Genomic DNA, 9333 nt, shown 5'->3' on the forward strand with positions numbered 1-9333 from the left:
AAACGAAAAAAGAAAAAATATAAAAAAGAAAAAATATATATATATTAGATAAACTAGTTAAAAACGTCAAAAAATAAAAGGGTAAAGGTTAAAAAAAATTGGCAGAAGAAAAGAAAAAAAATTGAAAAAGAAAAAAAATTAAATTAACTGCACTGCTAAAGAATCATGGGGAGAAAGCCATGAGTTCCGTGCTTTGCTTTCTCCTCCTCTGGAATTCCGCTGCTCTCCTTGGTATTGAAACTGCACTCCTTGGTAGGTGAACTTGGTCCTGGCTGGATTTCTTGTTGATCTTCTGGGGGAGGGGCCTGTTGTAGTGATTTTCAAGTGTCTTTGCCCCAGGCGGAGTTGCACGACCCTTACCCGGGCCGGGCTGAGTAATCCGCTCGGGTTTGCTTTCGGGAGCTTTTGTTCCCTGAGTGCTTTCCGTAGAGTTCCAGAGGACGGGAATGATGATGGCGGCCTCCCAGTCTCCGGCCTGGAGGAGCCGAGAGCCCGGGGCCCCACTCCTCAGTGCGCCCTCAGAGAACAGCGCCCAATTACTCCCGTTACCCTGACCTCCGGCCATGCTCCGAGCTGACCGAGCCTGCGACCGTTTCAAGGTATCCCCGAGCTGAGAGCTCACTCCTCGGCTATGTCTCTGTAGCCAGCTTCCCCATTCTAATACCTGTAAGCTCTGCGACACTCAGACACCCCCGATCCTTCTGTGAACCTGCGGGACCTGAGGCCACGCTGACCCCGCGTGGGTTTCACCCCAGTTAAGCCTCTGGAGCGATGTCCCTCAGTGGAACAGACTTTTAAAAGTCCTGATTTTGTGCTCCGTTGCTCTGCCGCTTGCTGGGAGCCGGCCCCTCCCCCCCGCGGTCTATCTTCCCGTCGCTTTGGATTCACTTCTCCGCCAGTCCTACCTTTCAGAAATTGGTTGATTTTCTGTTTCTAGAATTGCTGTTCTTCTTTTCGATCTCCTGTTGGATTTGTAGGTGTTTGCAATCTTTAGATAAGCTATCTAGCTGATATCCTGCTACCTGAAGTAGTCTCAGCCTGCTACTTCTCCGCCATCTTAACTCCAAAATCCCATCAAAGACAATTTAAACCAGACTAGAATGCAATTATCATGTACCTGTGTGCCTCATTTTCTACATTAAAGCCCTCTATGGGAGATGCTAGATTTAAGTAATCAGACAGAAAACATCTGCAGAAAAGCCTTTGGTCAGTTCATTTATGGGGGAGAGGCATGAGTCCCACAGTGTAGACAAGCTGCTTTCCAGAAGATCTGAAAGTTGCAGTCAGAAGTAATTACTGAGTAGGGGAAGAAGCACAATGAGAAGAGAACTGCCATTATCCCTTGAATGGTTCCTCTGCCCCATCTATCCCTACCTGCTCTCTCAGCACCTTGGGTCCAGGCAGCAGACAAGCTGCCTCACATTCTGGACATGAACTTCCATGCTATGATGGGTAGCAAGATCGAATGGGAACATGGGCAGCCAGGGATCCAGAATAGTGGGAGCACTAAGGCAAAGGCATGCCTAATTTTGTTGAAAAGATGCAGAGACCCATCTGGCTATCTGTTGATGATTCCATATGACAGAAGGGGTGGTGTTCAGCAACTCCTCTGCATGAGTTCAGCAGTTGTCTACATGGAAGGCAGACCTCCTTTGGCTGGATGATTCCTGTTGTCGGTCATGAATCCATGCTTTGTCAAGATGCTATTTGGAGGAATAGTTCCACGAAGCATTTCTAGGATCTGTCTGGAGAATGTCCCAGAATTCCAGATTTTCAGATGGGGTCCTGAGCTCGGGGATCCCTGTGTCTCTGGGTAGATCTAGTTTCCAGAGCAAATAATTTGTGTCTTATTGGCAGAGACAGGCCATTGGCTTTTCCTATGCTGTCCTTCAGCTTCAGGGTCTCCCCCAGACACTGGGAGCACTGGCTGATTGTGCCCTACCTCCCTGCTTCCTTATTCAACTACAACTTTAAAATCATCTACTGGCATCAGGTCTCTACAGTTACCCATTTACTCATTAGCTACTGGTTCTCTCCTCCATTTCTCCTCCTCCCCTCCCCCTTCTTCTTCATCTTACTCTCCTCCTCCCTCTTTTTGTTCTTCTTCTTTCCCTCCTCCAGTTTTTTTCTCCTTAAAAACCACTTTATCACCAATGTCAAAGGTCAACCTCTCCTCAGACTTCTGGTCTGACTTTTGAAAGTCATAAAAACTGAAAAAACAATTGGAAAAATAAGAAAACTGTAAAAAAAAAAAAAAAAAAGGCAGGGCCAATTTCTGACATGTTTTGATTTAAAAAACATGGCCAGTGCAACATACAGACCTACATTCTACTTCATCAAAGCCAGCCTGAGTCAGCATACCTAGGCCAGTGTCTAAAATTTACCTTCTTTCTTCCTATTACAAAAATCTCTCTGGAATTTGTACCTTGTTGAAAGCCATACCTTGCATCTTTGATTAATGCTTTTGTCATCTGTTATATTAGTTCTTATAATTCTCTGTCCATTTGCCTGGACTATTTTCTGCAGATTAGCCCACTTTGGAAGTGTTTATATGAGTCCTAAAGAGGATTATGTATAGGTTCACTGAGATGATGGTCTTGGAAACTGAAAACAAGTTTCTGCTTCATAAGTTTTGTTTACCTGAAGATAAAGGTGAAGAAAAAGACCTTAACTGAAAGTGTAAATCGACATTGGGATTTCTTTATTATTATGTGCAGAAGTTTTACCATACTTTATATTTACCATTAAATGTTATGATTATTCTAAACAAACAAATAAACTCCAACATAGAATTACATTATGACTCAGCAATTCTACATTTGAATGGAAGAATTGAAAGCAGGACTCAAACAGATATTTGTACATCATATTCATAGCAGCATTATTTGCAATAGCTAACAGTGGAAACAATGTAAATGTCCATCCACAGATGAATTAAATAATAAAATATGGAATGTACATACAGTGGAATAGTATTCAGCCTTAAAAAAGAAGGGAATTCTGGGTGTGCCGGGGCGGCATAGTGGGTTAAAGCCTCTGCCTTTGGCTCAGGTCATGATCCCAGAATCCTGGGATCGAGCCTCGCATCAGGTTCTCTGCTCAGCAGGGAGCATGCTTCCTCCTCTCTCTCTCTCTGCCTGCCTCTCTGCCTACTTGTGATCTCTGTCTGTCAAATAAATAAGTAAGGGAATTCTGACACATGCTGAATGTGGATGAACCTTGAGAACATTAGGCTGAGTGAAAAAGCAAAACACAAAAATATAAATATCATATAATTCCATTTATATAAGATACCTAGAGGAACTGAAATCATAGAAACAGAAAGTAGAATGGTGATTGCTGAGGACTGAGGGGAGGAGGGAATGGGGAGTTGTTCAATGTGTACAGAGTTTCAATTTTGCAAGGTGAAAAGAGTTCTGAAGATAGATGGTTGTGATGGAGGCACAACAATGTGAATACATTTAATGTCATTCAACTCTACATTTAAAAATGGTTACAATTATAAATTCTATGTTATGTATATTATACCACAATAAAAGTTATGATTAATTTGGAGTCATGCATATTAAACCCTGCTTTACCTACAGTACAAGATTTCACTCTGGAAGGGAAAGGGATACATATGAAAGGAAATTTTGAGGGGCTGCTTGCAATCACTCTGTATTACATTTGTCCATATACTTGCATTTATATACAAGCATGAAGCATATCTGTGTCATCTTGAAGAGGCATTGTATCATTTTGCTGTTGTTATAAACCAGTCCAATATGCCATTCCTAAAATGCCCTTGTATTTATTTATTTTATTATTTTCTTTTTTTAATATTTTTTTAATTATTATTTTTTTAATTTCTTTTCAGCATAACAGTATTCATTGTTTTTGCACCACACCCAGTGCTCCATGCAATACATGCCCTCCTCAATACCCACTACCTGGTTCCCCCAACCTCCTACCCCCCCCCACGCCCCTTCAAAACCCTCAGGTTGTTTTTCAGAGTCCATAATTTGGAGGAAATTAATTTTCAGGTGTATGTAGTTTTTTTTTACAACATCACAAGGGTGAGTTTTGTACTGACTTTGATTTTGCTTCTTCAAGTAACCTCAGAAGATATCAATATGGAAAGAAAGTAAAAGGGAGAGATCTTTGAAAACTCTTTTGTTTAGGATTTATTGTTAAAGAAAACTCAAGGAACCCAACTGCTAAACTGAAGATCCTGGGTTATTCTGATCCAAAATCAACCTTTGAATCCAGCATGATTAACTGTGTGGACATTCATAAGTTGCTTAGTGAAGTAACTTATATTGTTAACACCCAAAATGGAAGAATAAGGAAAAAAACAAACAAACAAACAAAAAAAAACAGTAGAGTTGCAACATAGTATTCCCGGAGCTATTAAACCAAATTTGGTATAGTTTGAAAGCTTGGGAAATACTTGTGTCAAGTTAAAATATTCTTGATGGGAATATTACATTAAATCTAACTGAACCTTTTTTTTTTTTTAAAGATTTTATTTGTTTATTTGACAGACAGAGATCACAAGTAGGCAGAGAGGCAGGCAGAGAGAGAGGAAGGGAAGCAGGCTCCCCGCTGAGCAGAGAGCCCGATGCGGGACTCGATCCCAGGACCCTGAGATCATGACCTGAGCCGAAGGCAGCGGCTTAACCCACTGAGCCACCCAGGTGCCCCCTAACTGAACCTTTTATTTTAATTTCTAGTTTTCAGGAAATACAGGGGGGACAGGACCAAGTCAAATGATGTCATGTGTCACAAATGAGATCACATTACAATTCCAGAATGTGGGCATTTGATGAGGCAATTGTCCCAGTCTCTTCAAATGTCATAATTGAAAGAGACTAAGAAGATGTAACAACCAAATGCAATGCATAAATCTTCATTGTATCCATGTTTTAAAAATTAAGCTATAAAAAACTTTTTTGGGAAAAAGCTCCTACCACCTTCAATATAGTACATCATTTACTGTCTGTCTTCTCCCATAAGAAATAGATTCTTGAAGGCAGGTATTTTATTTATTTCTTGTTGTTGTTCTTTTTTTTCCAAGATTTTATTTATTTATTTGACAGAGATCACAATTAGGTAGAGAGGCTGGCAGAGAGAGGGGAAGGGAAGCAGGCTCCCTGCTGAGCAGAGAGTCCTATGTGGAGCTTGATCCCAGGACCCCAGGATCATGACCGAGCTGAAAGCAGAGGCTTTAACCCACTGAGCCACCCAGGCACTCCTTGTTGTTGCTCTTTATTGGTGTATCCTTGGTACCCAGAGCAGTGCCTAAAACATAGTAGGTGCTTAAATAGTTCATGAATGAATGGAAGTACATGTCTTAGTCTGTTTGGGCTGCCATAACAAAATGTCACAGAGCAGAAATTTATTTTTCACAGTTCTGGAGGATGGAAGCCCAAGATCAAAGCATGGCACCAATATCAAAGCTATGCACACCCAGGAGATCAAGACCATCAACAACAAATTTGCCTCCTTCATCAACAAGGTGAGGCACCTGGAGTAGCAGAATAAAATTCTGGAGACCAAGTGGAGCCTTCTACAGCAGCAGAAAACTACTCAGAGCAACAACGACAACATGTTCAAGAGCTACATCAACAACCTCTGGTGGCAGCTGGACACCCTGGGCCCAGAGAAGCTGGAGGTGGAGCTTGGCAACATGCAGGGGCTGGTAGAGGACTTCAAGAATAAATAGGAGGAGATCAAAGAGCCTGCAGACACCGAGAATGATTTTGTCCTCATAAAGAAGGGCGTGGATGAAGCTTACATGAACAAGGTAGAACTAGTCTCCCACCTGGATGGGCTGACTGAGGAGATCAGCTTCTTAAGGCAGCTGTATGAAGAGGAGATCATGAGCTGCAGTCCTAGATCTCCAACACATCAGTGGTGCTATCCATGGACAAGAGCTGCTCCCTGGACATAAATGGCATCATCGCTGAGGTCAATGCCCAATATGAAGACATCGCCAACCGTACCCAGGGTGCAGCCAAGACCATGTACCAGATCAAGTACGAGGAACTGCAGACACTGGCTGGGAAACAAGGGATGACCTCAGTGGAGACGGAGATTTCCAAGATGAACCAGAGAAGCAGCTGACACCGGGCTGATATTGAGGCCCTCAGAAACCAGAGGGCCAGCCTGGGAGGCTGCCATTGCTGATGCCAAGCACCATGTGGAGCTGGCCATTAAGGATGCCAGTGCCAAGGTGGCTGAGCTGGAGGCTGCCCTGCAGTGAGCCAAGCAGGACATGGCCCAGCAGCTGTGTGAGTACCAGGAACTCATGAACGTCAAGCTGGCTCTGGAAATTGTAATTGCCACCTACGACAAGCTGCTGGGAGGTGAGAAGAGCTGGCTGGAGTCTGGGATGCAGAACATGAGTATCTATACTAAGACCATCAGCCTCTGCCCAAGTGGGCTGAGCTGGGCCCCTCAGGGGCTCACAAACCCTGGCCTCAACTATGGCCTGAGCATCTCCCAGTCTAGCTTTGGCCCTGCTGGTTCCTTCAGCCATAGCAGCTCCTCCAAGGCTATGGTGGTGAAGAACATCGAGACCCGTGATGTGAAGCTGGTGTTCCAGTCATCTGTTGTCCTGTACAAGTGAACAACCACCGTGGTCCCTCTCAGCCTCCCAGCTCTTGTGGCTGCCATAGAGCCTTTGGGGGAAGGATCTGTGCAGGGGAACATTTCAAACAGGAGACCCACCTAAGAGAGTCCCAGTCCTCAGCCTACCCCTGGGGGGAGTCTACTGCCCTGGGTACCCTTCTTGTCCATGGCCCAACTAAAAGCCAATTTGAGTGTCTTTTCCCAAATAAAGCCTCAGTTGACTCTGCCAATCCCATCCCCTCCTCCAGCAAAAAAAAAAAAAAAAAAAGGATCCCTCATTCAGGCATACGCTATTCATGGGGCCCTGATGGCAATGCAATTTTTTACTGGCTCGGAGACAGGATCTAATAGGGCCTGGCACCGTGGATGGAGAGGATTACTGACAAAGATGGACAAAGGATTGTTCTCTTCACAGGATCTCCACTAGCTAGCAGTGGGTTCCTCTTAATCTGCATTAACAATGTGGTTGTAGTCTTTGAAAATTCTGGACTGTGAAGTGTTTCAGAAAGCCAGGCTTTCCCCCCACTTTCCATCTATCCAGCACAGGGAATAAGAATGCCCAGTGCTTCCCACAGCTTTCCTCTTCTCTACAAGTTCCTTGCCAGTTGTTCCTGTTTGGCCCTCATTTCTTCACATGGATGCTATAAAACAACCTTTTACTGAGTTTGGGTGCCTGGCTGTTTCCTTTCCTTATTCTGCCCAGTTTGGAAGACTGGAAAAATGGGAGCATGGTCGAGATCAGAACTGGTCTTCCTGCCCTGAGGGTGGAGCTCAAAGTGGGGAAGGAGCACCTGCTTGGCAGCTGGAGAGGCCAGAACACATAAGGATACTCTTCTGTAAAGGGCAGCAGAACCCCTCCTGCCCACTTCAAATGCAAGGGTCACTCTTCAGAGATGGTGGCCCAGTGGGTATCAGACTCCCACCACTCAACACAAAGAAGCAAAGAAAACTACTCCCCACCATGCAAAAACCATCACACTTGTCTTTGTGGAATCTTTACCCACTAGTGTTTTATTTACCAACGGGTGTGCTGAGTCTGCTTGGATGGCTTGGAAGGGATGACTGTACTAATCTCAATAACTGTGTATATTGGCATATGCTACAAATCAGAGTGGTTTCCTGGAGAAGGAATTGTTAAACATGCACCATCCCACGCCAGTTTATATAGCACCTAGGGTGTCAACAGGCAGCTCTGTTCCATTATTGTATTATGAATGGAGTGACCAGGAACTCTGGACAATGAAAAGGCACATCATCAGTGATTATCCCAGGACAATGGGCAGAGACGAGGACTGTAATGGGGAACTGGGGACATGCAGTCACTAATTTTGAACTCTTTGCCAGGTTTGTAATTATTATTCTAAAGCATAATTTCCTTTTAGTGGCACAGCATTCCTTCAGCTGGAAATTTGGAAGATTTTTCTATTATTCAACTATTTATTTTTAATTTTTTCTATAGTAAATGATATTTCAATAAATGTGTATAAAAATAAAATTTTAAGAGTGTAATTTCAAGGCAGGAGATATAAATATCATATTAAAACTCTAAATACACATTGCCAAATTGCTTACCCAAAAGGTAATAGGCATATTTATGCTCTTCCTTCATCAGCCCAATTCACCAAAGCCTTTCTAGTACTTAGAATTAGAGCCAAGAAAACATTTTCCAGTCATCTCTGCTCCTCCCTTAACAGATTCTGCTTTCCAGCTAAACTGAGTATATTCTGGGAACTCAACAAGCTCTGTTCTCTCTGGGCTTCATCTGCTCCTTTGCTCCTGTGTTCCCTCCACAAAGAGGTTGTCCCCTATCTCTATTCAGCCCTATCAAGGGCTGCAAGCACCTTACAAATACCCTATCAGACAGTGACAGTCCTGAATGTACACAACAGGCAATGAGACAAAAACATATGGCAAGGGGCCAGTTGGTAAGGGAAATTTATTTGCCCTTCACTTTGATGGGATTGACACAGAAAAAAAAAAAAAATTCCCAGTGGCAAATGCTCTCTGCAAACCCTGAAGTCCTGGGATCTTCTGTTTAAATCTCAGAGGTATCTGAGGAAAGAGATCAGTGCCCTCCATCTACTCCAGCACACATCTCTACGCAACAAAGGCTGTGAACACCTGTATCTCTGTCTGAGTCTTCCACTCAGTTTTCCCACCTGGACTGGTCTGAACATATGATGGAAGCAGCTGTCCACCCACAAAGAATGGGGCTTTGGTGCATACATGGCCCAGCCAGAGCCAGGCCCAAGGGTGTGTTCTCCCAGTCACATGGGGCTTCACATTGAGAAGAGCCTCACACCTGGTTTAATGATCTGCTATCAACACCTTGAAATTCTTAGTAATTCTATCTTTGGACTAGTGTTGCAAGTAAAGGTTGATAGGGCCCTGGAGAATGTGTGTGAGCAGAGGACAGTCATACAATGTATTCCCCACCATTGTTCCTTTCCTCCTCATTTCCATAGAACATTCGTGATGCCCCACAAGTACAGGATTTAGAAACTCAAGATATCTGGGGAACAAGCAAGTACAGGATAAATGTGTCACATCAATGTTTGAGTAAAGGGGAACAGATAGCCTCAAGGGCTACACTTTCTGATCATACCAGAACTTGCTTCAAATGCGGAAAGATTTGGGAACAATCAAGGAACCCTATTATATTCTTTCTTACTCTTGTTAATTGTCTATATTAACCAAACACTTACGCTGAAAATGAAG

At 43.5% G+C, this 9333-nt stretch overlaps 1 pseudogene; it reads left to right on the top strand.

The window, feature by feature from the left end:
• The first annotated feature begins 563 nt into the window (after window positions 1–563).
• LOC116858362 lies at window positions 564–6613 on the top strand (annotated as a pseudogene).
• Window positions 6614–9333: the final 2720 nt, after the last annotated feature.

Source organism: Lontra canadensis, unplaced genomic scaffold, assembly GCF_010015895.1.
Source record: "Lontra canadensis isolate GAN:19392208 unplaced genomic scaffold, GSC_riverotter_1.0 scaffold135, whole genome shotgun sequence".
Classification (NCBI taxonomy): domain Eukaryota; kingdom Metazoa; phylum Chordata; class Mammalia; order Carnivora; family Mustelidae; genus Lontra; species Lontra canadensis.